This window comes from Pleurodeles waltl, chromosome 6 (genome assembly GCF_031143425.1).
Source record: "Pleurodeles waltl isolate 20211129_DDA chromosome 6, aPleWal1.hap1.20221129, whole genome shotgun sequence".
Classification (NCBI taxonomy): Eukaryota; Metazoa; Chordata; class Amphibia; order Caudata; family Salamandridae; genus Pleurodeles; species Pleurodeles waltl.
Window position 1 is genome coordinate 482,197,105 of NC_090445.1, and position 26,540 is coordinate 482,223,644.

Consider the following 26,540-nt stretch of genomic DNA (forward strand, 5'->3'; position numbering starts at 1 on the left):
ATAGGAGGAGAGTTTGGGAGTTGCCATGATCCTCCTCCTCCAAAATATCAATGGTATAAGACCAACTATGGCAGCTAATGGTTACAGCCAGATCCAAGTGCAGAGGAAGAAGCGGGGTGCTTGGGGGCAGGGAGGTGAGCTTTTTTATGAACGTGTTTTCAACACGGGTAAGCTCCTTTACATCCTCAAAGCCCCAGAGTTCAGCCCCGTAGAGTGCTGCGCTGACAGATTTGTGTTGTAGATCTGGAGAGCGGCAGCTATTGGTTCTGTACTGGATGCATGGTGCTCCCTTAGAAGGACGCCCAACAGATGGCTACTTTTAATGATGTAAAATTGATGTTGGTTTTCCAAGACGTGGAGTCTGATAGTTTGATCCCCAAATATTCAAAGGTGTTAACTGACTCTAATTTGGACCCACCTAAGGAAAGGGTCCCCCTGTATGGTCTTTGTGGATTGCTAACCATGAACTTGGTTTTGAAGGCGTTTATTTCTAAGCCTCTCTTGGATGAGAAATCGTCAAATCGATTAAGCAAGGATTGAAGGCCCATCAGGATTTTGGATGCTATCAGGATATCATCTGCGAACAGAAGTGTTGTGATCTTTTTGTTGCCTAGGGCAGGTGCATCAGAGGACTGCAATGTAAGATGTTGGACAACGTGGTTCAAATGTAGGGAGGAGAGAGTTGGAGCTAGTACACAACCCTGCCGAACACCCCTGACTACCTTGATCAGATTGGCGAGTTCCTCCTGGCTCCCCCAAAGTACTTTTGCTAAATTAGCTTTGTGTAATGGAATGATTGTGGTCAGGAGCCCTCGAGGCATTCCCATCTCATTGAGGACCTCCGAGAATTTACCTCAGAGGACCAGGTCAAAGGCAGATTTGAGGACTACAAAGTCTACATAGAGATTCCCCTTTCCTATCACTACAACCTTCCAATACAAGAGCAAAAACCAAAACACCTGAACAATGATGCTAGTTTTGGACCTAAACCCAGCATGGAATGGTGACAAGATTTTTTCTCGGAGATCCAGTCTTGGATTTTTGATAGTAGGGTGCAACAGAACACCTTTTGCGTTGTATCGATAAGGCTTATGGGCCTATAGTGGGCGGGTAGTGACCTGTCGCCTTTCCTATAGATGGGTATTACCTCGGCAAACCTTCATGACCCGGGAATGGAGGCTCCCCTAATGATTGCATTGGATAATAGGAGGATGTACTCAGTCCATTTGTCGATGGTATTGCATCTCGGATGTCTCCCAGGTTAAACAAGCCATCCCAATAGAAGGTATTCGGCTGGAGTGGGAGTGGGAGTAGAGGAGCGGAGGTGGTTGCGAATTAGCTTTTGACATTATAGATGGAATGAAGTGTTGGAACCAATCTGAGGCTGGATGTTATTGCCAATTACGGGAGCTCCCCTTTGGTTTCTTTTGCTTACCATAAACCAAAAGATTTTAGGATCTCTGCGTTCACAAGTGACCTTCATAAGTCTCACTTTTTCCTCCTCCCAGTCCTTCCTAGCCTTAGTCTGTGTCTGCGTATACAGATTCCTCAGAGTTCTGACTCAGACAACATCTTTTTGCTTGATTGCACTAATTAAATTTGTTTGGGCAAGCCAACAGTCTCGATTAAACCAGTTATCCCCCTGGTAGAGTACAATGCTACGGGTATTGTGGGCAGGTGGTATGGTTGGTAGCTATTCCAGTCTTTTAAAAAATCCAGTGTGTACATCTAATAGAGAGGAATAGTTTCCCTCTTCCTTTTCCATTGTAGATATCAATGCTATGCATTGTGTTAGTTCTTGATTGATGGTAGAGAGAATGTCGTCTCACAGGACGACCTTGCTCCATTTAAGCCGCAATCTACTGTTCTCGGCCTGAACATCCTTAGTTGCGATAGTTCTCACTATAGGCGCCCTTCTCCAAGGGGACAGAGTGGATTGTGGTAACTGTCCATTTAAGTCCAGACTACCATGTCATCCACCAAATGCCAGTATCTGAGGTCCATCAAAATATAGTTGATACGGCTCTTCCCCTGTGTGCCAATGAACATGTGGGCAGCATGCCTGTCGGATTTGGTTCTTCCATTGACTGCCCTCATCCCTTGGCTGAGGGTCAGAGCATTTAATTGCAGGGTAGCCTAGTGCCACTTCTAATGGGGGGCAGCTCAAGCCTAGGTATATGCCATAGGTTATCTTCTTCCAGGAAGTCGCTCATATTATCCAGACCAAGGGGTTCGAAAGTGGGATTAAAGTCCCCGGCTATAATAATGGCATGATTGGAGGGTCTCTCCCTCAATTGGGTCTCAAAAGATTGCAGAGTAGCAGAGTAGTTGGGCCCCCTTCCCCCCTCAAATAGATGTTAAATATGTCAGTAACAATGGTCCCAGATCCCTTGAGAATGATACCAAGAAAATCAGAGCTATCGGTAGGTAGCAATTTCACTACGCATTGCAGTGCGATTTTCACCATATTAGGAGGTCCCATGATGGACAGCCTGCCTTACTAGGAATAGCGCGTATATGGTAGGTTGCATAGCCAGGTTTATAGGCAGGTTCGATTAGCCATTTTTCCTGGAAAATACATATGTCATATTGATGAAGAAAGGTATTCCAGTGAAGCAATGGAAGTTTGGATTTAATACCTGCCATATTCCAGGAAACGATGTGTGCTTTCCCGCAGGTAGTCATGGAATTAAGCGATGGAGGAAGATTTGCCTGGAAATCTAGGAGAACTACAGGAAGTCGACAGGTTTCCTTGGTGGCTGGTACAACAACATTAGATGGTGCAGTAGGGGCCTTCCTATATCTCGGGACAGGCATATCCTTAAGTAACTGGTAGTGCAGCTTGCACAGCTATTGGATCTATTGTAGGAGTCCTGTGCCTCGGGCTCTAAGGGTCAATCTATCTTAGAGCAAACAATGCCATTATCTAGAACAGCGTGGGAAGGAGGCACACAAAAGGGAATGGGTAGATCGAGTTTGAACTGTAAAGTAAACCCATCCGGAGGACTGGTTCTTTGGTCAAGGGCCACTAAGTCACAGGTTAATTGCCCATTCTCTAAAAGAAGCTCAATACATTTGGACGGAGAACTCAGAGACCTATGCCATCTGGCGCTAAGGATATCTTTTCTGATTATTTAAAGACATCCTCTGGTATGCCGAATCCAGTGGGTGACTTTGTTAATCAAGGAGTTTAGGTAAATTAGTCATGAAAATGTTTCAAGAAGGGAGGGTGGTGGTCTTGGCAACATGTGTTCTACTAAGATTACAACCCTCCAGTGGGGTAGGGAGTATAGAGTAGGGACTTTTGGTCTGGGGGAGGATGGAAGGAGATTAGTTTGACACACCTACAGGTATTCGGGAACCTGTAATGCAGGCTCCGGCCAATGTCCTAGAGATGGTATCCACATGGGGTAAACCTGGTTGACCTCCAAGATGTTTTACATGTGGGGGCATAGTAGGAACAAAGAGTGCCAAAACGGGGGTGTTAGTCAAAACTGGAATGGCGGCTCCTTCCCTAGGTGTTCTCCCCCTCTCTTGCGTAAGACGCCCCACTTTTGCCAGAAGATCTCCTATCAAGCATTTTAGGGCTGATATTTCTGACCTGAGTGTATGTACACAACCTACCAAGTCGTCAATTGGAGGGATAGAACATGGCTGTTTGTTTGAAAGACTGCCTGCCCCAACTTGAATGGGAGGAGTTGCAGGATCCTGGGTAATGGGTGGATCTGGGTGGCAAGTTAGTGGTAGAAAGCGATTGGTACAAAGGATGGAAGAGGGAGGGGACACTATTGCTGTATCTCGAGAGGAACCAGAATTGGGAACTAGATCTGCAGGGTTTTGGAGTGCTGAACTGGTCTTATTCCTCATCCATACCCTAGCTTTATTAAGCATATTGGATATACTTTCCTGCTTATTGTTCAATGATTTGGGACTAATTGGTTGGTCTACACCAGCTGGTGGGGCTAGTATTTCCTCTCAGTCGGCCAGGAGGTTGTAAATACGATCAAGCACCTCACTACAGCCTGACTTTTTGGAGTTTTACTTGTGCTTTTTCCGCCCGCCCCCACGCCACCTTCGGTTGCTTTTCTTTTACCCATCTCTGTGAGAATATGGTTAAGACGTGGCAAGGGGCCTGAGGTGGTACGTTATGGAGGAGCTAGGAGGAGGCAAAGCAATTCACAGGTGGCCAAAAAGGAACCAGACACAGGGGGTGGCCAAGCCCTGCCTCGGTCAACAGCAGATGGGTGCAGATGGGCCCGCCATTGGCCCGGGCTTCTCCCAGGTACTTCCTGGGCAGGTCCCACTCAGAGGTATGCCCCCTCACGCTTTGTAGCGCTCATAGGAAATGGCAAGTGGGAGCAGGTGATGCAGAAAATGGCCACCTCCTGGGGCCACAAAGCAGTCTGGGATATGTAGTCCCTCTGGTCTCGGTTAGCACGTCCCGCATTGCAGTATGCCCCCTTTCGCTTTGTAGCACTCGTTGGAAATGGCAAGTGGGAGCAGGGGATGCAGAAAATGGCTGTCTCCTGTGGCCACAAAGCAGTCTGGGATATGTAGTCCCTTTGGTCTCGGTGAGCGCGTCCTGCGCTGCGGTATGCCCCCTCACGCTTTATAGCGCTTGTTGGAAATGGCAAATGGGAGCAGGTGATACAGAAAATGGCCACCTCTGTTCATTATTATGTATTCAGAAGAATCAATAGAATAATCATGTAATCACGTAACCAAAGCATAGATCGTAAAAACAGGCGCCATCTTGACATGTTAAATAACTACTCGCACAGTGCATAATAATCCTATATCATCACTTGAGACATTAAATGATAAATTCTATTACAGGATTATTCTATTGGTTCTTATGAATAAATAATAATGTTAATTGGTGTGGAAATGATTATGTCGGTTTTTGATTTTCACTGTTTTGAAATATGTGGTAGAGATGAAAATGGAGTTTTGATGCAGGCCCTATACCATGATCAAGGCTACGGCCGAAACGCGTTGGAACTAACCGTTTGCAGTATTAAATTGGATTTGCAAATATATCCACAAGTGTGCAGGACTTCTTTTCTGAAATAGAAGAGTTGGTGTGTGAAATATTAGGGCTACTGGAGCCCATCATGGACCACTGTCATTGAGAGCCTCCATAACTATGGGTGATAATTTGGGATATATATATATATATATATATATATATATATATATATATATATATATATATATACTGTATATATATATATATATATATATATATAAAGATGTGTGTGTGTGTGTGTAAATTAAAAAGAAGTGTGTTATGCAAAAGGAAACATATAGAGCAGTGATGTAACTTATTAGAAGTAGATATAGTAGTAGTGAATCCCGGAGCCCATTAGTTCCTCCTCACTTCAGGCGCTACTTTAATGCAGTGTAGTCATGGTTGCATGACAACTGATTGCATCTCAGTATGGACAGGTAAAAATCCTACTCCTTAAATGAGCTGAGTTCAGCAGTATGTTACAGCAATGCCCTCTTGCATCAAGGCCACTGAAGTCAGCAAGGAATCTCAAAGTAATCTTTGATACTGGGCTGACTTTTGAGCTTCAGGTAACTACAGTCACAAAGAGGCACATTTTCCCCACACTATCTGTCATAGATGTATACTGTGTTAATAGCTAACAATGTCAGAAATGTCTGCTTCCGGCATTTACATCTATCCATAATCAATAGTTCATGACAGGAGTTAGGCCAGGTCAGAAATTTAATTCGGTTTGCGGAATCGGCAGAATTTAGTAACTCAGAGTTACATGTGTCACACTTAGCTCCTGCCAAATTCTGTCAATCGGTATGCAGCAGAATTATTCTCCCACTGGCACCTCGTGATTTCCGTTCACGATGGAGACTTCTGCCACCAGTTTGTGACTTTGTCAATCATGAGTGGCCATGCAACTCCTCAAGTAGAGTTTCTAATTGAGAAGCTGATAAATCAACTTGAAAATACCTTTATGAGTTAATATTCTACTGAGACTCTAACTTTGTCTTCCTCCATCGAAAGCTCCTCCCAGTGCTTTGTTCATCTCCAGGTCACTTTTCGTTTGGATTTTGAGGTGAAAGGATCACTCTCTTTGTCTGGGAATCCTGCTGCGTATATACTATTGGATTTTATTAAGGACTTTGGGGGTTATTCTAACTTTGGAGGAGGTGTTAATCCGTCCCAAAAGTGACGGAAAAATGACGGATTTACCACCAGCCGTATTACGAGTCCATTATATCCTATGGAACTCGTAATACGGCTGGTGGTATATCCGTCACTTTACCGTCACTTTTGGGACGGATTAACACTCCTCCAAAGTTAGAATAACCCCCTTTGTTTTTGTGAGATCACAAGCAAGTTTTTGGATAAGGGTGTTTGTAGATAGATAGCATGCACCAATATATATTTGTACTTTTATTCATTTTTTAAATTTGATTGTAGTTGTGTTGGGTGGCCTAGAGTTGCAGTAGGGGCCTATTGTTTTGCATTTAATTGTTTAATTGTTTAAGAGGGTCATTCTGACCCTGGCGGCCGGTGGCCGCCAGGGCCACCGACCACAGGAGCACCGCCAACAGGCTGGCGGTGCTCCAACGAGCATTCTGACCGCGGCGGTTCAGCCGCAGTCAGAAGCGGAAAGTCAGCGGTCTCCCGCTGACTTTCCGCTGCTCGTGTGAATCCTCCATGACTGCGGAGCGCGCTCCGCAGCCATGAGGATTCTGACCCCCCCTACCGCCATCCTGTTCATGGCGGGAAAGCCGCCATGAACAGGATGGCGGTAGGGGGGGTCGCGGGGCCCCTGGGGGCCCCTGCCGTGCCCATGCCAATGGCATGGGCACGGCAGGGGCCCCCGTAAGAGGGCCCCGCAAAGTATTTCAGTGTCTGCCTTGCAGACACTGAAATACGCGACGGGTGCCACTGCACCCGTCACACCTTCCCACTCCGCCGGCTCGATTACGAGCCGGCATCCTCGTGGGAAGGTCGTTTTCCCCTGGGCTGGCGGGCGGTTTTTCAGCAACCGCCCGCCAGCCCAGGGGAAAACTTGTAATACCCGCCGCGGTCTTTTGACCGCGGCGCGGTATTTTGGAGGGCGGCATCCTGGCGGGCGGTCATAATGAGGCCCTAATTGTTTAGCTTTTATAGGGTAAATCATTTGCACAGTTACATTTGCACTTTCAGCTTATTTTACCATATGGCCAAGTCTGCCTGCAGGCCAAACAGTACTAGTCATTAGGTATCTGAAAAAACTATTTCTGTGATATATGTTGTTTTAAAATATTGATGATTTAGGCCATGGATGGCTTTGGATTATATCAAATGCAAAATGTGATTTTTTTTAGTTTCCTTTTTGTGTCTGCAAAATGTGTATTTTGGGGTGATATATCTTATGCCTTGGGAACATGTATGTTGTTGTAAATTTTTTATACCTGACCTATTTCTAATTTTTGGCATTGTTGAATTGATGGCAGCGTTTTCTTCATTGCTTGCTATGCCTCCTGTGTGCATGTGTGTGTATGTGTGTGTGTGTGTGTGCATCTGTGTTTGTCATAGGCCACCACTTTTCCTTTGTTCTCAATGCCACATAAGCGATGTAAGACCAAATGCACAATGTGTTTTTTTGCATGTCACTTTTTTCTGAAAAAACTGTCTGTTGGGGTATAATATTTTGATACCTTGGGAGCATGTGTGTTTTTGTATACCTGACTTAATTTTAATTTTTGCCATTGCTGAATTAATGGTAGTGTTTTCTCCATTGTTTGCCATGCTGCCAGTATATGTTTGTTTGGGTGTGTCTGCATATGTGTTTGTCACAGGCCACTACTTTTCCTTTGTTCTCAATGCCACATAAGCAATGTAAGAATCAGACCCAAACTCTGCAATGGATTGTTTTCTAGTGGCAGGGTTTAAGTCAAGTGCAGAGGCGAAGGCAATAAAGTTCGAGCAAGTGGCAGCACCAATGATCACTCAGAGGATGGTCCAAGACTAACTGGATGACCCAAAATACGTTTACGTGAATCAAAACCTTTTGGCCCATTGGTTTGGAAAGATGCATCAATAGCCAGAGCTCAGCCGGCTGGCAATAAAGTATATGGCTTATACGGTAGTCAGGGTGTCTGCTGAGCATGTATTCAGTGCAGATGTTACAGTTGTCACAGTCAAAAGGACCTGTCTTTGGTAGAAATGTGGAGAGATTGACCATGATTAAAATGAACCAACACTTCATACCACAATAGTACACTGTTCCTGTAACAGCACAGGAAGAGGATGAGGGTGATTGGTCAGATACATGCGTGTTAACTGGCCAACGTCTGGGTAAACCCCCTGAGTTTGAGGATGAATTCTACTTCCCATACTGAGTAGACCACAATAAAACATTCACATCATTGACGAACTGCTTCGCAAAATATAGTTCGGGGAACATTTATATATTTGGAGTCTGGCTTGTACAGCCCCACCATTTATTAACTTGTATGGCCAGACTGGAGCTGGACCAGTGTGCACAGATGAAGCCTCCCCATTCACTCAAAAGATATGAAGACAATGCCTACCTCAGTCCCATCTTTATCTTTCTTTCATTTCCTAGCTTGACTGCCCCAGTAAAGATCATTAATTTACAAGACTGCAATTGTGTTGCTTCCATGGGAAAAGGGGAGATACAATAGGCATATGGTTATCACCATGCTTGCATTGGAAAAGGTAACTATTGCACCAATGATTGGTATGTATTGAGCAAGTGCAAGCAAGTGGTGATGATTGGAGCAGTGGCAGACAATCAGGGTTGTGTTCTACTAATATTTGTAAAATTTATTTTGATGATTTTCAATGTATCGGGGCTAATGTATGATTCTGGCGGAAGGAGATTGGCCCCTTCAAACTTAGTTGGATTTACTTTCATGGCCCACTCCTTCCCGTACCTTTTTTTCAGGTACTTCAGATACCTGTCAGTTTAGTTAACAAATACACAAAATGCTCAAATTATTTTGCTGTTCTTGTTCATCTACAGCAGTGCACTACAGGTCTATCTCTCTCAATCTCATTTAGGTCAGGAGGACTCAGGAGTTGGACAGAGTTGGGACTCAGAGTCAGACTCAGGACTCATGGCTGGAATACCTCAACAACCAGAAGAAGGAAGTTATCTACTTCAAGTTCTGAGGGAAGCCAACATGATTCAAAGAAGACTACTCATGATTTAGGACTGGAGACAGGTGCGTTGATTTGGGAAATGTTGAGTAGTGTGCTAGCTGAAATGTGAAACACATCTAATGTTGTTGTGGTTGTGGGGGCTGTAAATAGAGACAGACATGATGTCACATGAGGGACATACTCAGCTAAATGTCATGATAGTTGTGAGATTGTTCAGCTAAGTACATGCAGCTACTTGAATGGGATTGGCTGTAAAATTGCTCTCACTTTTCAGTTCAATTGCACATGAGCCATCATACGATTGCACTAAAGCAGCCTATGTTCTTGCTCTACCTCTTGGTCCACTCCTCGTGGAGCTTACCTTCTCCTTGACTCTACAATATCTAAATTAACTGTTTTACAATCCACAGGCCTTCTCTTCTTCTGCACAAAACCTCCAACACTCCTGCTTACCTTACCGGACTGGTTCATCCATGCATCAAGTTGGGCATTCCAAGAAGAATGTGGATGCAACACCTAATTTGGCATTTATATTCAATATTATTTATCATTTAGCAGTCATAATGTTTAGAACTGTGTGAGTTCACTCTTCCTTAACTTGGAAGATGACGGAATAATTAGATGATAATTTAGGTCTCTGCAGCTGAAGGTCTGTTTCAATGCAATTAACTGAACTGTGTCATTCCTTCATTTCTTCCACAACAGATTTGATGGTAATAATGTGCAGCTCACCGACCTGATGAATATTATTGTTGTGCAGAGTTTATCTTTGTCACACCTTTCTCCAACTACTTGTTCCTATCCAATCATCAAACCCCTAATCCTCTTCCCCCCAGGCTGTGTGATATGTTGAGGTGTGACTCAAGGGTGTTGAGGGAGCCATCCACATGTCTCACTGCTGATCGCTTTCAGGCTCCGCCCCTCCCCAGAACCTATGTCCCAGGTCAGGGCGCACAAGTCAATGGCGCGCACCCGCGAGAGAAATAGACGCAAGTTGCAAATGCCAACACCCTACACCTCTGTAAGTTAGGGATGGAGCACAAGGGATCGCATTGCTCCTCTCTCAGTGGAGATAAGTGTAGAGGTGGATTTAACCCTCAAGAGAAACAATGGTCTCATGTGAGGCACCAGAGTCGGAGCCAGGCACAAGGTCATGCTTGAAAGGACTAGTGAAGGCTCCACACAGGACACCAGACTACAGATTCCAAGATAATGTGCGGAACCAACAGGTGCCTCACTGAGGTAAGGAGGGGCCTTTTTGTATTGAGGAGTCATTGCACAAGGCTAGCTCTTCCCACTAGAGGGTCCCCGGAATTGGATTACGGCTTTCTCTGCTTTTAGCACTAATATTTGAGCCTATCGTATTGTGGTTAAACAGACATTAATTCAGCCTTGCTGAATGAGAAATCACCATATACCAGTGAGGGGAGCATGCAAAAGATGAGCCTATGCAGTGCAGGTGTTCCGACCCTAAGTGCTACAACACTAAGTCAGAAGGCAAAGAGGAAGGCAGCACAAGTATGTCTCTTAGTAGCAAGGAGGGAGAATAATTCTTATCAACTTATCAATCAATACTAAGGAGGCAGCATTTTAATACCTCCAGCTATATCATCTTTATTACCTGCTTCTGGTCTGGACCCACCACTCGGTTGTTCTGCGGGGCTGCTACAGTTGCTGCTGACAATATGGATAACATTAATAACATTCTTTGTTCCCCACAACGGGATGTCAGAGGCGCTGAGGGAGCAAGTGGACAGCTCAATCCAACTATGCTCGGCAGGGGGGGAGAAGGAAAAAGTAATAAAGGAGATTGATAGGGACCCTAAGGACTACCCCCTTGTTTAAAAAAATTGAAAATCAGGATTAGATGGCATGGTTGGAGGTTTAGTAAGTTCAGAAAGTCTCTGAGAATCATTACCCTTACCTACGTCTCATGTCAGCATGATAACTTCTGCAGAGTATGGTTTGTTAACAAAAGGTACATTGTTTGCTAGTGATAGAATTGTAGATGCCCCCAATCCCACAGTACCATTGTCCCAAAGCCCAGAAAAGTTAGTTTCGGGTAAGACTGGGCAGGAATCCCCTTCTAACTCCTAAGTGCTAAACCTTGAAAACCTTCAGACTATTTTTGTGTCAGTTCAAGATATTGTTCTTACAAAACGTATACATATATATATACAAAACTACGATCCATCAATTTCAGCATTTTTTGAAACTATAAAAGCTGAAATTCGTGATTGTAAGACCTCTCAGGCACATGAAGTTGCCCCAATATATCACAGGTTGAATTAGATAGAGGAAATGATGCAACGAATTCCGCAGTGAATTAAAGAGATTGAACTGAGTGTCATATTTGGAGGACCGTTCACTCATTATTAATCAGGATATTAATACTCTCCACAAAAAACTACAGGCCTCATAGGTTAAGTTAGATGATTTGGAAAACTATGCGAGAAGATCAAATTTGCGTTTCACTCTGCATTCCAGAGGGAAGTGAACTCATTAAAGAGTTCACAAACACGCTGGTGTATATTTAAACGTTGACAAAAGATCATATACTGGAAAAAAAACTCAAGATCTCACCATAACGCATGCCCACCAGGTTCCTGCACAAAGTCTCTCCCACCCTAAATTACAAAGGACTATCATAGTTAATTTTGTAGATGATCACATTGAGGTGGCCAAAGCCATACAGATTTTTTTATTCATTACCTGATTGGTCACAAGTTAGAATCTTTTCAGATATGTCGGCATTGGAATCCCTCCATCATAAGGGTGCTGTTAGTTTAAACTGGTTGTGGCTGTGCTACTTCCTCAGTCTCAGTAGCTTGTCATTCCAGGCACAGAGGTGGGAGGGGGAAGGCTGGTAGAATGCTGTTTCTTGTAGTGTTAATGGAATTGCAAATCATCAGAAATATGGGGGGTGATAAGGTGGCATATATCAATTAGTCCTGAAGTGATTTTTCTTAAAGAGTCTCCCTTGAAAAGCAACAACCCCAAAGTTTATATTCCAAAGCAGTACTCCTTAGTGCTATTTGCATCTTCTGGGTTGGCGTTGAGGAGGGTGGCAATGTATTTGAGTAATAGAATTGTTTGGGATATTAAAGAGGTGATTATAGATCCCAAAGGAAGGTGGCTTTGGATAAAAGTTGCCCAAGGAATCCCACTAAATTTGGTGAATTATTATGGACCTATTCCTGATGAAGTTGATTCATGAGTACAGCTACACAATATTGCTATGAGTGCTGTGAGGTGGTTATATGTCCGAACAAATGCTCCAACCACCCATGCCTGAACAACGAGGTCAGAACAACGACCTCGTTGTTATCACTAATGCCTTTACCACAAATGCATTAACAACGATTTTTCATTGTAAAGGCATTCCTGGTAAAGGCGTTAGTGAACGACATCCATGGTTCCAGCATTCATCCCTTCCGGGCCCTCTACCCCTAAAAATTATTGCAACCCACTCACCCCCACAACCACCCCAACCCCCCTCACCCAAAGTTACCGCAACTCCAACCACCCTCCCCTAAAACCTAAAGCACCCCTATCCCCCACCCCACTCATAAAACCTAAACCCTGACCCCTCTCCCCGCCCCTAAACCTTAATCATCCCGAGCCCCCACCCCACCCCCAAAAACTAAAAATACCCTGACTCCCCACTCCCGCCCCTAAAACCTAAAGCAACCCAAAGCCCGCACCCCACCCCTAAAACCTAAACCCTGACCCCCCTCCCCCGCCCCTAAACCTTAATCACCCCAAGCCCCCCACCCCTAAAAATACCCCGACTCCGCACCCCCACCCCTAAAACAAAAAATACCCTGACCCCCCTGCCCTTAAAACAGCCCCAGTCCCAGCCCAACTTACCTCCTCCTTGATCGCGTCGTCCTCCTCAGCCGACTCCCTTCTTCTGTGCCTTAACCACGCATGTACGTGGTTCAGCACATGCGTGGTTAAGGCCCTGAACAAGGAAGTTGTGGAAAACGAAAGCGTTGTTCCGCTTTCATTTTCCACTACTTCGTTGTTCAGGACTCGTTGTTCGGGGTGCTTCCCCTGTGGGGTCCTTTATTTTGGGAAGAGACTTTAATTACATTCAGGATCTCTCCATTGATACTTTGAATTGGGGAAAGGACAACTTAAACCTCAAAATAAAAAATCATTGATGCAATAGAATCTTATTTTCAATGAACAGATCCTTGGCGGGGGGACATTCCCTGGGGTTCACCAATATAATTGCTATTCTCAGCGTTGCAAAATGGCTTCCCGACTGGATTTTTTCTTGGTGTTTCCTCCATTAAAGAGGTGGGATTCACATATTCGGGCAATTGCTTTTTCAGATCACTCAGTAATCATGGTAACAATTGATTTGGACATTGGTATCAAGGAGAGGATGAGATGGCAGCTGGATAGGTCCCTGCTTACTGATTAGGAGTAGGTTTTAAATATGAAGGAATTCATGAGAGGATTCTTTCAGGTGAACAGCAATATGACATCTCTTTTTGTAGTATGGAAGGCTTTCAAAGTTACGGCCTTTGGTTATAATATTTCATGCAAGGTTCGCTGGAATAAGTAACAGGAGGTGCAAACTAAGGAATTACAATTGGCAGTCAATCGGGCTACAGAAGCCTACATTAGAGTAGGGGGTCTCTATCTCACGAGACAAGAGGTAGAAAGGGCTAAACAACATTTTATAGGTTTTTCATATTGGAGGAAATAAATAGCTCGAGGACTTATCAACAACATAAAAATGAGGGAAATCTACAAATTGGAAATCACTTAGCTTGGGCCACTCGATTAAAACAGGACAAACACGCAGGGGTGTCACTAATTTGCCTTGAAGAGGCTGTTATACAGGTATGCATCACTATAGCAGAATACATAAGAATAACTGTTCAGTCGTATCTTCTCTGATTGAGCAATACTATAGTTCCATTTACCTACCTAGGTTGTTGTCAAACAATCAGGAGGCTATCTTGTTTAAGATAACTCCCTCTGAGATTGAAGAAGCTGGCTGTGGGAATGATGGCTTCCCTTCGGAGTTTCATAAAATTTTATCTGAGGAATTGGTACTTTTTCTAGAGGAATTATTTAACGCGATACTAGCAGGAGCAGAGATACTGTCAACATTTAAAGAATCAACAAGTCAAGTTTAAAAAAAAGGATAAGAACGGTTTAAAAGTTGACCCATATTGCCCAATTAGTCTGTTCAATACAGACTACAAAATATTAACTAACATTTGGGTAGCCAGGATTATCCCTGCCGCTCAGCTATTGATACATAAGGACCAGAGTGGATTTGTGGCCAATAGACTAATGATGTGAAATACTAACTTTCTCATCCAGGCGGTTGATTTGTTTGTGTCCAATAAAACTCCTGTAGCAATTATAATGCTGGATGCAGAGAAAGCTTTTGATTTAGTCAGTTGGGATGCTCTGCTATGCAGTCTACATGAATTTGGATTATAACAATGATCAGGGCACTGTATCAAGGAGCACAGACTAGAATTGTTATTAATTCAAAACTCACAGGTTCAATCACAATTAGAAAAGGGACTCAGCAGGGCTGCCCTCTCTCTCCTATTTTATTTGTTTTTTCGATTGAGCCACTGGCTGGTAAATTCAAAGCATGAAGGAAATTCTTCCACCTATAGCAGGCATGCCTAAAATGAAATTATTCACAGATGATATTATTCTGTATTTAAAACCAGATCCCTTTTTTTTTTTTTTAACAATATTTTATTATCATTTTATTTTCATACATTGATAATATAATTTTAACTTGTACAGTAGACCGCATTAATTATTACCAACAGTTGTTGTATCGTTCCAATCTGTGGAGAGTGTCCGTGCGAGCGTATTCATGGTCTATGTAGCTTCTCAATAGATATTCTCAAGAACTATTTACATGATGGTGGTTACTTTGAGGTGAATGTTCCTAGTAGGGTGGGTTAAAGACTAGTCATCTGGGATTGGAGTACTCCTGTTAAGTTTAATCCTAACTGTTTACTCAGGGGTTATTTGGTCACGTGTGTGGGTGCATGGTATGGCTTCCCATCAGACTTATGTAGTGTCTCTTACTCCCAGGTGGTTGCTGCTCTCCTCGGCTACCTTACGCTCGGTGCTAGGTCATCGCTCTTCCCCCTCAGATCGTAGAGCGTGTTTATGTGTTCTGGTCTACTTAATTAATCCTGGCAGGGTGGTGTCTCAGCTAATCTCCTTGTGTTTCCTCGTCACTATCTCGAGATTCCCATCTTCCTAATATTTCCTCCCATAAGGGGGCAATGGGTTTCTGGCGTAGTCCACTCATTTCTTCGCGCTCTAGGACCTGGAGTTCTGCTCTGGCCATTTCGTGACTTCACGTCGCCAAATTTCCAGTGGGGGGGAACTAGAAGCCTTCCAGTTTAGTGTTATTTGCCTCCTATAGAGTGCCAGTGCCAGGTCTAGAAACCGGGTAGCCACTGCACCCAGCGCCAGTCCAGAGCGCAGTCCCCGCAGGCACAGCATTGGGGTCTGCGCCAGTTTGACACCCAGTGATTTCTCAAGTTCGCCCAGTATCTCCTCCCAGGACCGCCGGATGCCCGGACAGTGCCATAGCATATGGTCCAAGTCTGCATCCAGTTCGTTGCATCTGGGGCATGTTCTGGGGTCTCCCCCATAGATGATGTTTAGTCTATGCGGCGTGAGATATGTTCTGTGTAAATAATTAAATTGTATATATCTCAAAAGTGTGTTCCTAGTTACTGTCCTAGGGTATGTCATGGCTTTCTTCCATTCAGCCTCTGTCAGAGTATTGCCCAGTGCCCTTTCCCATCTCTCCCGAAGGGCTTGGAGGGGGGTCAGAGTGCACTCATTTTGGGCCCTGTACAGTTTAGCGACCAGGTGGGGGTCCTCGCCCATGGTCAGGAGAATATGCAGGATATTGTGTGTCTCTGGTTCTGCATTGATCGTTCCCCAGTTTATTTTAATACAGTGAGTCAGGTGTTGGTAAGTTAAGAACTGCCCAGTCGGTATTTTATTCCTTTCAACTAGATCCGTGAATGATCTCAGTACTCCACACTGAAAGAAGTCTATGAGAGTCCCAACCCCTTTACTCGCCCATATCCCTAGGCCACTGCAAGCCCTTGACCCGTCTAATGGGTCAAACACCAGCCATTGTAATGGAAGAGCCGGGAAATATGCTGTCCCTATTCCCACTCTACGTGAACATCACTTCCAGCATTCTAACGCAGTTTTCAGTAATGTACTCTCTACTGTGCATTTCGCTGCTCGGGCGAGCATGAGGGACAGCATCCAATTTCCGCCTCTCCCCCGCCAGCAGTGAGTTCCTGTAGGAGGCTGGACTGGCTTGTAGTGAGTACCAAGGGGTACTTGCACCTTGCACCAGGCCCAGTTATCCCTTATTAGTGTATAGGGTGTCTAGCAGCTTAGGCTGATAGATAATGGTAGCTTAGCAGAGCAGCTTAGGCTGAACTAGGAGACGTGTGAAGCTACTACAGTACCACTTAGTGTCATATGCACAATATCATAAGAAAACACAATACACAGTTATACTAAAAATAAAGGTACTTTATTTTTATGACAATATGCCAAAGTATCTTAGAGTGTACCCTCAGTGAGAGGATAGGAAATATACACAAGATATATATACACAATAGCAAAAATATGCAGTATAGTCTTAGAAAACAGTGCAAACAATGTATAGTTACAATAGGATGCAATGGGGAAACATAGGGATAGGGGCAACACAAACCATATACTCCAAAAGTGGAATGCGAACCACGAATGGACCCCAAACCTATGTGACCTTGTAGAGGGTCGCTGGGACTATTAGAAAATAGTGAGAGTTAGAAAAATAACCCTCCCCAAGACCCTGAAAAGTGAGTGCAAAGTGCACTAAAGTTCCCCTAAGGACAAAGAAGTCGTGTTAGAGGAATAATGCAGGAAAGACACAAACCAGCAATGCAACAACTGTGGATTTCCAATCTAGGGTACCAGTGGAACAAGGGGACCAAGTCCAAAAGTCACAAGCAAGTCGGAGATGGGCAGATGCCCAGGAAATGCCAGCTGCGGGTGCAAAGAAGCTTCTACTGGACAGAAGAAGCTGAGGTTTCTGCAGGAACGAAAAGGGCTAGAGACTTCCCCTTAGGTAGACGGATCCCTCTTGCCTTGGAGAGTCGTGCAGAAGTGTTTTCCCGCTGAAAGGATGCCAACAAGCCTTGCTAGTCGCAAATCATGCGTTTGGCGTTTTTGGACGCTGCTGGGGCCCAGGAGGGACCAGGAGGTCGCAAATTGGACCTGAAGAGAGAGGAGACGTAGAGCAAGAGAAAGAGCCCTCACTGAAGCAGGTAGCAACCAGAGAAGTGCCAGAAACAGGCACAAAAAGGATGCGTGAAACAGTGCTCGCCGAAGTTGCACAAAGGAGTCCCACGTCGCCGGAGACCAACTTAGAAAGTCGTGCAATGCAGGTTAGAGTGCCGTGGACCCAGGCTTGGCTGTGCACAAAGGATTTCCACCGGAAGTGCACAGGGGCCGGAGTAGCTGCAAAGTCGCGGTTCCCAGCAATGCAGCCCAGCGAGGTGAGGCAAGGACTTACCTCCACCAAACTTGGACTGAAGAGTCACTGGACTGTGGGGGTCACTTGGACAGAGTCGCTGGATTCGAGGGACCTCGCTCGTTGTGCTGAGAGGAGACCCAAGGGACCGGTAATGCAGCTTTTTGGTGCCTGCGGTTGCAGGGGGAAGATTCCGTCGACCCACGGGAGATTTCTTCGGAGCTTCTGGTGCAGAGAGGAGGCAGACTACCCCCACAGCATGCTCAAGCAGGAAAACAGTCGAGAAGGCGGCAGGATCAGCGTTACAGAGTTGCAGTAGTCGTCTTTGCTACTATGTTGCAGGTTTGCAGGCTTCCAGCGCGGTCAGCGGTCGATTCCTTATCAGAAGGTGAAGAGAGAGATGCAGAGGAACTCGGATGAGCTCTTGCATTCGTTATCTGAAGTTTCCCCAGAGACAGAGACCCTAAATAGCCAAAAAAGAGGGTTTGGCTACCTAGGAGAGAGGATAGGCTACTAACACCTGAAGGAGCCTATCAGCAGGAGTCTCTGACGTCACCTGGTGGCACTGGCCACTCAGAGCAGTCCAGTGTGCCAGCAGCACCTCTGTTTCCAAGATGGCAGAGGTCTGGAGCACACTGGAGGAGCTCTGGACACCTCCCAGGGGAGGTGCAGGTCAGGGGAGTGGTCACTCCCCTTTCCTTTGTCCAGTTTCGTGCCAGAGCAGGGGCTAAGGGGTCCCTGAACCGGTGTAGACTGGCTTATGCAGAATTGGGCACCTCTGTGCCCAACAAAGCATTTCCAGAGGCTGGGGGAGGCTACTCCTCCCCTGCCTTCACACCATTTTCCAAAGGGAGAGGGTGTCACACCCTCTCTCAGAGGAAGTTCTTTGTTCTGCCATCCTGGGCCAGGCCTGGCTGGACCCCAGGAGGGCAGATGCCTGTCTGAGGGGTTGGCAGCAGCAGCAGCTGCAGTGAAACCCCAGGAAGGGCAGTTTGGCAGTACCAGGGTCTGTGCTACAGACCACTGGGATCATGGGATTGTGCCAACTATGCCAGGATGGCATAGAGGGGGCAATTCCATGATCATAGACATGTTACATGGCCATTTTCGGAGTTACCATTGTGAAGCTACATATAGGTAGTGACCTATATGTAGTGCACGCGTGTAATGGTGTCCCCGCACTCACAAAGTTCAGGGAATTGGCTCTGAACAATGTGGGGGCACCTTGGCTAGTGCCAGGGTGCCCACACACTAAGTAACTTTGCACCTAACCTTTACCAGGTAAAGGTTAGACATATAGGTGACTTATAAGTTACTTAAGTGCAGTGTAAAATGGCTGTGAAATAATGTGGACGTTATTTCACTCAGGCTGCAGTGGCAGGCCTGTGTAAGAATTGTCAGAGCTCCCTATGGGTGGCAAAAGAAATGCTGCAGCCCATAGGGATCTCCTGGAACCCCAATACCCTGGGTACCTCAGTACCATATACTAGGGAATTATAAGGGTGTTCCAGTAAGCCAATGTAAATTGGTAAAAATGGTCACTAGCCTGTTAGTGACAATTTGGAAAGAAATGAGAGAGCATAACCACTGAGGTTCTGATTAGCAGAGCCTCAGTGAGACAGTTAGTCACTACACAGGTAACACATTCAGGCACACTTATGAGCACTGGGGCCCTGGGTTACCAGGGTCCCAGTGACATATACAACTAAAACAACATATATACAGTGAAAAATGGGGGTAACATGCCAGGCAAGATGGTACTTTCCTACACAACCCCCCCCCCCCAAACGAAGGACAATAAGACTAGCCATGACCTGATGAGTCTTCATTGTCTAAGTGGAAATATCTGGAGAGTCCATCTGCATTGGAGTGGCTACTCCCAGGTCTATGTTCCACTGTATAGTCCATTCCCTGTAGGGATATGGACCACCTCAACAATTTAGGATTTTCACCTTTCATTTGTTTTAGCCAAAGTAGAGGTTTGTGGTCTGTCTGAACAATGAAGTGAGTGCCAAACAGGTATGGCCTCAACTTCTTCAGAGCCCAGACCACAGCAAAGGCCTCCCTCTCAATGGCAGACCAACGCTTTTCTCTAGGGGTCAACCTCCTACTAATAAAAGCAACAGGTTGATCCTGGCCCTCAGAATTAAGTTGTGATAGGACTGCCCCTACTCCTAATTCAGATGCATCAGTTTGGACATAGAATTTTTTAGAGTAACAAGGGCTTTTCAGGACAGGTGCAGAGCACATGGCCTGCTTCAGCTCCTCAAAAGCTTTCTGACAGTTTGCTGTCCATAATACCTTTTTAGGCATTTTCTTGGATGTGAGGTCATTAAGAGGGGCTGGAATGGAGCCATAGTTCTTAATGAACCTCCTGTAATACCCAGTGAGGCCTAGGAAGGCTCTCACCTGAGTCTGAGTGGTAGGGGGAACCCAATCAATAATTGTTTGGATTTTCCCCTGAAGTGGTGCAATCTGTTCCCCACCAACAAGGTGTCCCAGATAAACCACCTTACCCTGCCCTATCTGGCACTTTGAAGCCTTGATAGTGAGGCCTGCCTTTTGCAGGGCCTCCAAAACTTTGCATAGGTGGACCAGGTGATCATCCCAGCTGGAGCTAAAGACAGCTATATTGTCCAAATATGCTGCACTGAAAGCTTCCAGCCCTTGCAGGACTGTGTTCACCAACCTCTGAAAAGTGGCAGGTGCATTTTTCAAACCAAAAGGCATTACAGTAAACTGGTAATGTCCTCCAATGGTAGAAAATGCAGTCTTAGGTTTAGCATCTTCTGACAATTTGATCTGCCAATACCCTGCAGTCAAATCAAAAGTGCTTAGATACTTGGCAGATGCCAGTGTATCTATGAGCTCATCTGCCCTGGGTATAGGGTGAGCATCAGTTTTGGTTACCAAGTTGAGACCTCTATAGTCTACACAAAACCGCATTTCCTTCTTTCCATCTTTGGAATGGGGTTTTGGTACCAGTACCACAGGAGAAGCCCATGGACTGTCAGAGTGCTCAACCACTCCTAGTTCTAACATTTTCTGGACCTCTTGCTTTATGCAGTCCCTGACATGGTCAGGCTGCCTATAGATCTTACTTTTGACAGGTAAACTGTCTCCAGTATCTATAGTTTGCTCACACCAAGAAGTGGTACCTGGCACAGTAGAGAAGAGTTCAGAGAATTGATCTAGGAGATTTATGCAATTATCTTTCTGCTCAGCAGTAAGACAATCAGCCAAAACTACACCTTCCACAAGAGCATCTTGTTCTGTGGAAGAGAAGAGATCAGGTAGAGGATCACTGTCTTCTTCCTGTCCCTCATCAGTTGCCATGAGCAGGGTGAGATCAGCCCTGTCATAGTAGGGTTTCAGGCGGTTGACATGGAGCACCCTAAGGGGACTCCTGGCAGTGCCTAAGTCAACTAAATAGGTGACTTCTCCCTTCTTTTCAACAATTGTGTGGGGACCACTCCATTTATCTTGGAGTGCTCTTGGGGCCACAGGCTCCAAGACCCACACTTTCTGCCCTGGTTGGTACTGAACCAAAACAGCCTTCTGATCATGCCATTGCTTCTGGAGCTCTTGGCTGGCCTGAAGGTTTTTACTGGCCTTTTTCATGTACTCAGCCATCCTTGATCTGAGGCCAAGTACAAAATCCACAATATCCTGCTTAGGAGCTTTTAAAGGTTGTTCCCAACCCTCCTTTACAAGTGTGAGTGGACCCCTAACAGGGTGTCCAAAAAGAAGTTCAAAGGGGCTGAAGCCCACTCCTTTCTGGGGTACCTCCCTGTAGGCAAAAAGGAGGCATGGTAGAAGGATATCCCATCTCCTGCGGAGTTTTTCAGGGAGACCCATAATCATGCCTTTGAGAGTTTTATTAAATCTCTCCACCAGTCCATTTGTTTGTGGATGATAGGGTGTTGTGAACTTGTACGTTACACCACACTCCTTCCACATGGCCTTTAAGTATGCAGACATGAAATTGCTTCCCCTGTCTGATACTACTTCCTTTGGGAAGCCCACCCTGGAAAATATTCCCAGGAGGGCCTTTGCCACTGCAGGAGCTGTAGTGGTCCTTAAAGGAATAGCTTCAGGATATCTTGTGGCATGGTCCACTACCACCAAGATAAACCTATTGCCTGAAGCAGTAGGAGGGTCAAGGGGGCCAACTATGTCAACCCCTACCCTTTCAAAGGGAACCCCAACCACAGGCAGAGGGATAAGGGGTGCCTTTGGGGTGCCACCTGTCTTGCCACTGGCTTGACAGGTTTCACAGGACTTACAAAATTCTTTTGTGTCCTCAGACATTCTAGGCCAATGAAACAGGGGAACAAGCCTGTCCCAAGTTTTCATTTGTCCTAGATGCCCAGCTAAGGGAATGTCATGTGCCAGTGTTAGGAGGAACTTTCTGTACTCCTGAGGAATCACTAATCTCCTGGCAGCTCCAGGTTTAGGATCCCTATGCTCAGTGTACAAGAGGTTGTCCTCCCAGTAAACTCTGTGAGAGTCACTGACATCCCCATTAGCCTGTTTGACAGCTTGCTGTCTGAGACCCTCTAATGTGGGACAGGTTTGCTGTGCCACACTCAGCTCCTCTCTGGCAGGCCCCCCTTCACCCAAAAGCTCAGCAGTGTCTGCTTCCAGCTCCTCTGGTGTAGGTTCTGCACAGGGAGGGAATTCTTCTTCCTCAGAAGTAGAATCCACTGTAGAGGGAGGGATAGTAGGAAGTGGTTTGCTTCTACTAGCCCTAGCTTTAGGGAGCACTTGGTCCATTGTTCCAGGATCCAAGCTTCTCTGTCCTTTTTGCTTTTTGGCCTGAGCCCTTGTCAAAGCAAAAATATGCCCTGGGATGCCCAGCATTGCTGCATGGGCCTCCAACTCCACATCTGACCAAGCTGATGTCTCCAAATCATTCCCTAATAGACAGTCTACAGGTAAATCTGAAGCTACCACAACTTTCTTTGGACCAGTACCCCCCCCCCCAGTTGAGATTAACAACAGCCATGGGGTGGCTAAGTGTGTTGTTGTGAGCATCGGTTACTTGGTACTGGTGACCAAGTAGGTGTTGTTCAGGGTGGACCAGTTTCTCTATGACCATAGTCACACTGGCACCAGTGTCCCTGTAGGCCTGAACCTCAACACCATTTATTAGGGGTAGCTGCTTGTACTTATCCATATTAAGGGGACAAGCAACTAAGGTGGCTAAATCAATAGCCCCCTCAGAGACTAACACAGCCTCTGTGGCCTCCCTAACAAGGCCAACCCCAACTAAATTACCAAAAGTGAGCCCAGCTACTCCCTTGGATTGGCTATTAGTAGGTTTGCTCCCACCACCACTGCTATTAGTAGGGACACTAGGTGTAGCAGTAGGGGTTGTAGTGGTAGGAGCAGTGGTGCCTTTCTTTGGACAACTGGGATCTGTTGTCCAATGGCCTTTTATTTTACATAAATAGCACCATGGTTTCTTTTCCTTGTTCTGATTAAAGGAGGATTTGGACCCACCACCCCCACCAGAGTGTTTTTGTGGGCCTGATGAAGACTCATTTTTAGATTTGTCCCCACCCTTGTCTGAAGACTTACCATCCTTCTTTTTGTTGCCATCTTTGTCACCCCCTGTATGAACTTTTCTGTTCACTCTTGTTCTGACCCATTTGTCTGCCTTCTTTCCCAATTCTTGGGGAGAGGTCAGATCAGAGTCCACCAAGTACTGGTGCAACAAATCAGACACACGATTATTAAGAATATGCTCTCTCAGGATTAAGTTATACAGGCTGTCATAATCAGTAACTTTACTGCCATGTAACCACCCCTCCAAGGCCTTCACTGAATGGTCAATGAAATCAACCCAGTCTTGTGAAGACTCCTTTTTGGTCTCTCTGAACTTTATCCTGTACTGTTCAGTGGTTAAGCCATAACCATCCAGGAGTGCATTCTTATGAACTTGGAAATTATTAGCATAATTTTCTTTCACAGTAAGGAGCCTATCCCTACCTTTTCCACTAAATGATAGCCATAGGATAGCAGCCCACTGCCTTTGAGGGACATCCTGTACAACACAGGCCCTCTCAAGTGCAGCAAACCACTTGTTAATGTCATCCCCCTCCTTATAAGGGGGAACTATCTTGTGCAGATTCCTGGAATCATGCTCTTTTGCAGGATGACTATGGGGAATACTGCTGCTGCCACCATGGGTTTCTAAACCCAACTTCTGTCTTTCCTTCTCTAGTTCAAAAGACTGTCTATCCAAATCCAGCTGTTGCTTTTTAAGCTTCAGTCTGGTTTGTTCCACCCTCAACTTATTGAGTTCCCTCTCTAACATTCTGTCATCAGGGTTGGTGGGAGGGACATTCCTAGAAACAGAGGTATGATGGGAATGAACAGAAGGAGACCTGTCCCTTACAGAAGCCACCCTAACAGCTTGGTTAACAGAAACATTACTACCAGTATGGTGAGAATAAATGCTTTTGCTATGATGTGAGACAACACTATTTGTATGGTGTGGCTCATCATCATTACCAACTATGCTAGACTGTCTAGTAATGGGCAGGCTAGGAAGTTTCTTTCCTGAATCTTTTCCTGGGGGAGTCCCTGAATCAGATTGAGAACTATTAGGTACTTTTTCAACAGATGAGGCACCTATGGCCTTATCCTGTTCTCTAAGCATGTTAAGTAACAGTTCCAAGGAAGGATTCTTCCCTACACTCAAACCTCTCTCTATACAGAGACTCCTTGCTCTTTTCCAGCTAAGGTTGTCATATGCAAGTTTGGACAGATCAACATTTTGGCCTGTGCCAGACATTTTTAGAGAGAGTTAAAGTGATAGTAAAAGATAAAAAGTTTGTCAGAGCTTTTAGAAAGACAGAGAAAAAAAACTTTTTAAACTTTTTAGAACTTTTTAGAAAGTTAGAAGTACTTTTCAGCACTTAGAAAAGAGTGAAAAGAGGAAATGCAAAACTTTTTGGCTATGTGTATATACACTGACCTTGTTTTGTATATTTTTCTCTTATGAAAAGTACAATGACAAGAGTGGTAAGTAGTCTCAAAGCACTTATCCCACCACTGCACAACCAATGTAGGAGGCTGGACTGGCTTGTAGTGAGTACCAAGGGGTACTTGCACCTTGCACCAGGCCCAGTTATCCCTTATTAGTGTATAGGGTGTCTAGCAGCTTAGGCTGATAGATAATGGTAGCTTAGCAGAGCAGCTTAGGCTGAACTAGGAGACGTGTGAAGCTACTACAGTACCACTTAGTGTCATATGCACAATATCATAAGAAAACACAATACACAGTTATACTAAAAATAAAGGTACTTTATTTTTATGACAATATGCCAAAGTATCTTAGAGTGTACCCTCAGTGAGAGGATAGGAAATATACACAAGATATATATACACAATAGCAAAAATATGCAGTATAGTCTTAGAAAACAGTGCAAACAATGTATAGTTACAATAGGATGCAATGGGGAAACATAGGGATAGGGGCAACACAAACCATATACTCCAAAAGTGGAATGCGAACCACGAATGGACCCCAAACCTATGTGACCTTGTAGAGGGTCGCTGGGACTATTAGAAAATAGTGAGAGTTAGAAAAATAACCCTCCCCAAGACCCTGAAAAGTGAGTGCAAAGTGCACTAAAGTTCCCCTAAGGACAAAGAAGTCGTGTTAGAGGAATAATGCAGGAAAGACACAAACCAGCAATGCAACAACTGTGGATTTCCAATCTAGGGTACCTGTGGAACAAGGGGACCAAGTCCAAAAGTCACAAGCAAGTCGGATATGGGCAGATGCCCAGGAAATGCCAGCTGCGGGTGCAAAGAAGCTTCTACTGGACAGAAGAAGCTGAGGTTTCTGCAGGAACAAAAAGGGCTAGAGACTTCCCCTTTGGTGGACGGATCCCTCTCGCCCTGGAGAGTTGTGCAGAAGCGTTTTCCCGCTGAAAGGACGCCAACAAGCCTTACTAGTCGCAAATCGTGTGTTTAGCATTTTTGGATGCTGCTGGGGCCCAGGAGGGACCAGGAGGTCGCAAATTGGACCTGAAGAGAGAGGGGACGTCAAACAAGACAAAGAGCCCTCACTGAAGCAGGTAGCACCCGGAGAAGTGCCAGAAACAGGCACTACGAGGATGCGTGAAACGGTGCTCGCCGAAGTTGCACAAAGGAGTCCCACGTCGCCGGAGACCAACTTAGAAAGTCGTGCAATGCAGGTTAGAGTGTCGTGGACCCAGGCTTGGGTGTGCACAAAGGATTTCCGCCGGAAGTGCACAGGGGCCGGAGTAGCTGCAAAGTCGCGGTTCCCAGCAATGCAGCCCAGCGAGGTGAGGCAAGGACTTACCTCCACCAAACTTGGACTGAAGAGTCACTGGACTGTGAGGGTCACTTGGACAGAGTAGCTGGATTCGAGGGACCTCGCTCGTCGTGCTGAGAGGAGACCCAAGGGACCGGTAATGCAGCTTTTTGGTGCCTGCGGTTGCAGGAGGAAGATTCCGTCGACCCACGGGAGATTTCTTCGGAGCTTCTGGTGCAGAGAGAAGGCAGACTACCCCCACAGCATGCACAAGCAGGAAAACAGTCGAGAAGGCGGCAGGATCAGCATTACAGAGTTGCAGTAGTCGTCTTTGCTACTATGTTGCAGGTTTGCAGGCTTCCAGCGCGGTCAGCGGTCGATTCCTTATCAGAAGGTGAAGAGAGAGATGCAGAGGAACTCGGATGAGCTCTTGCATTCGTTATCTGAAGTTTCCCCAGAGACAGAGACCCTAAATAGCCAAAAAAGAGGGTTTGGCTACCTAGGAGAGAGGATAGGCTACTAACACCTGAAGGAGCCTATCAGCA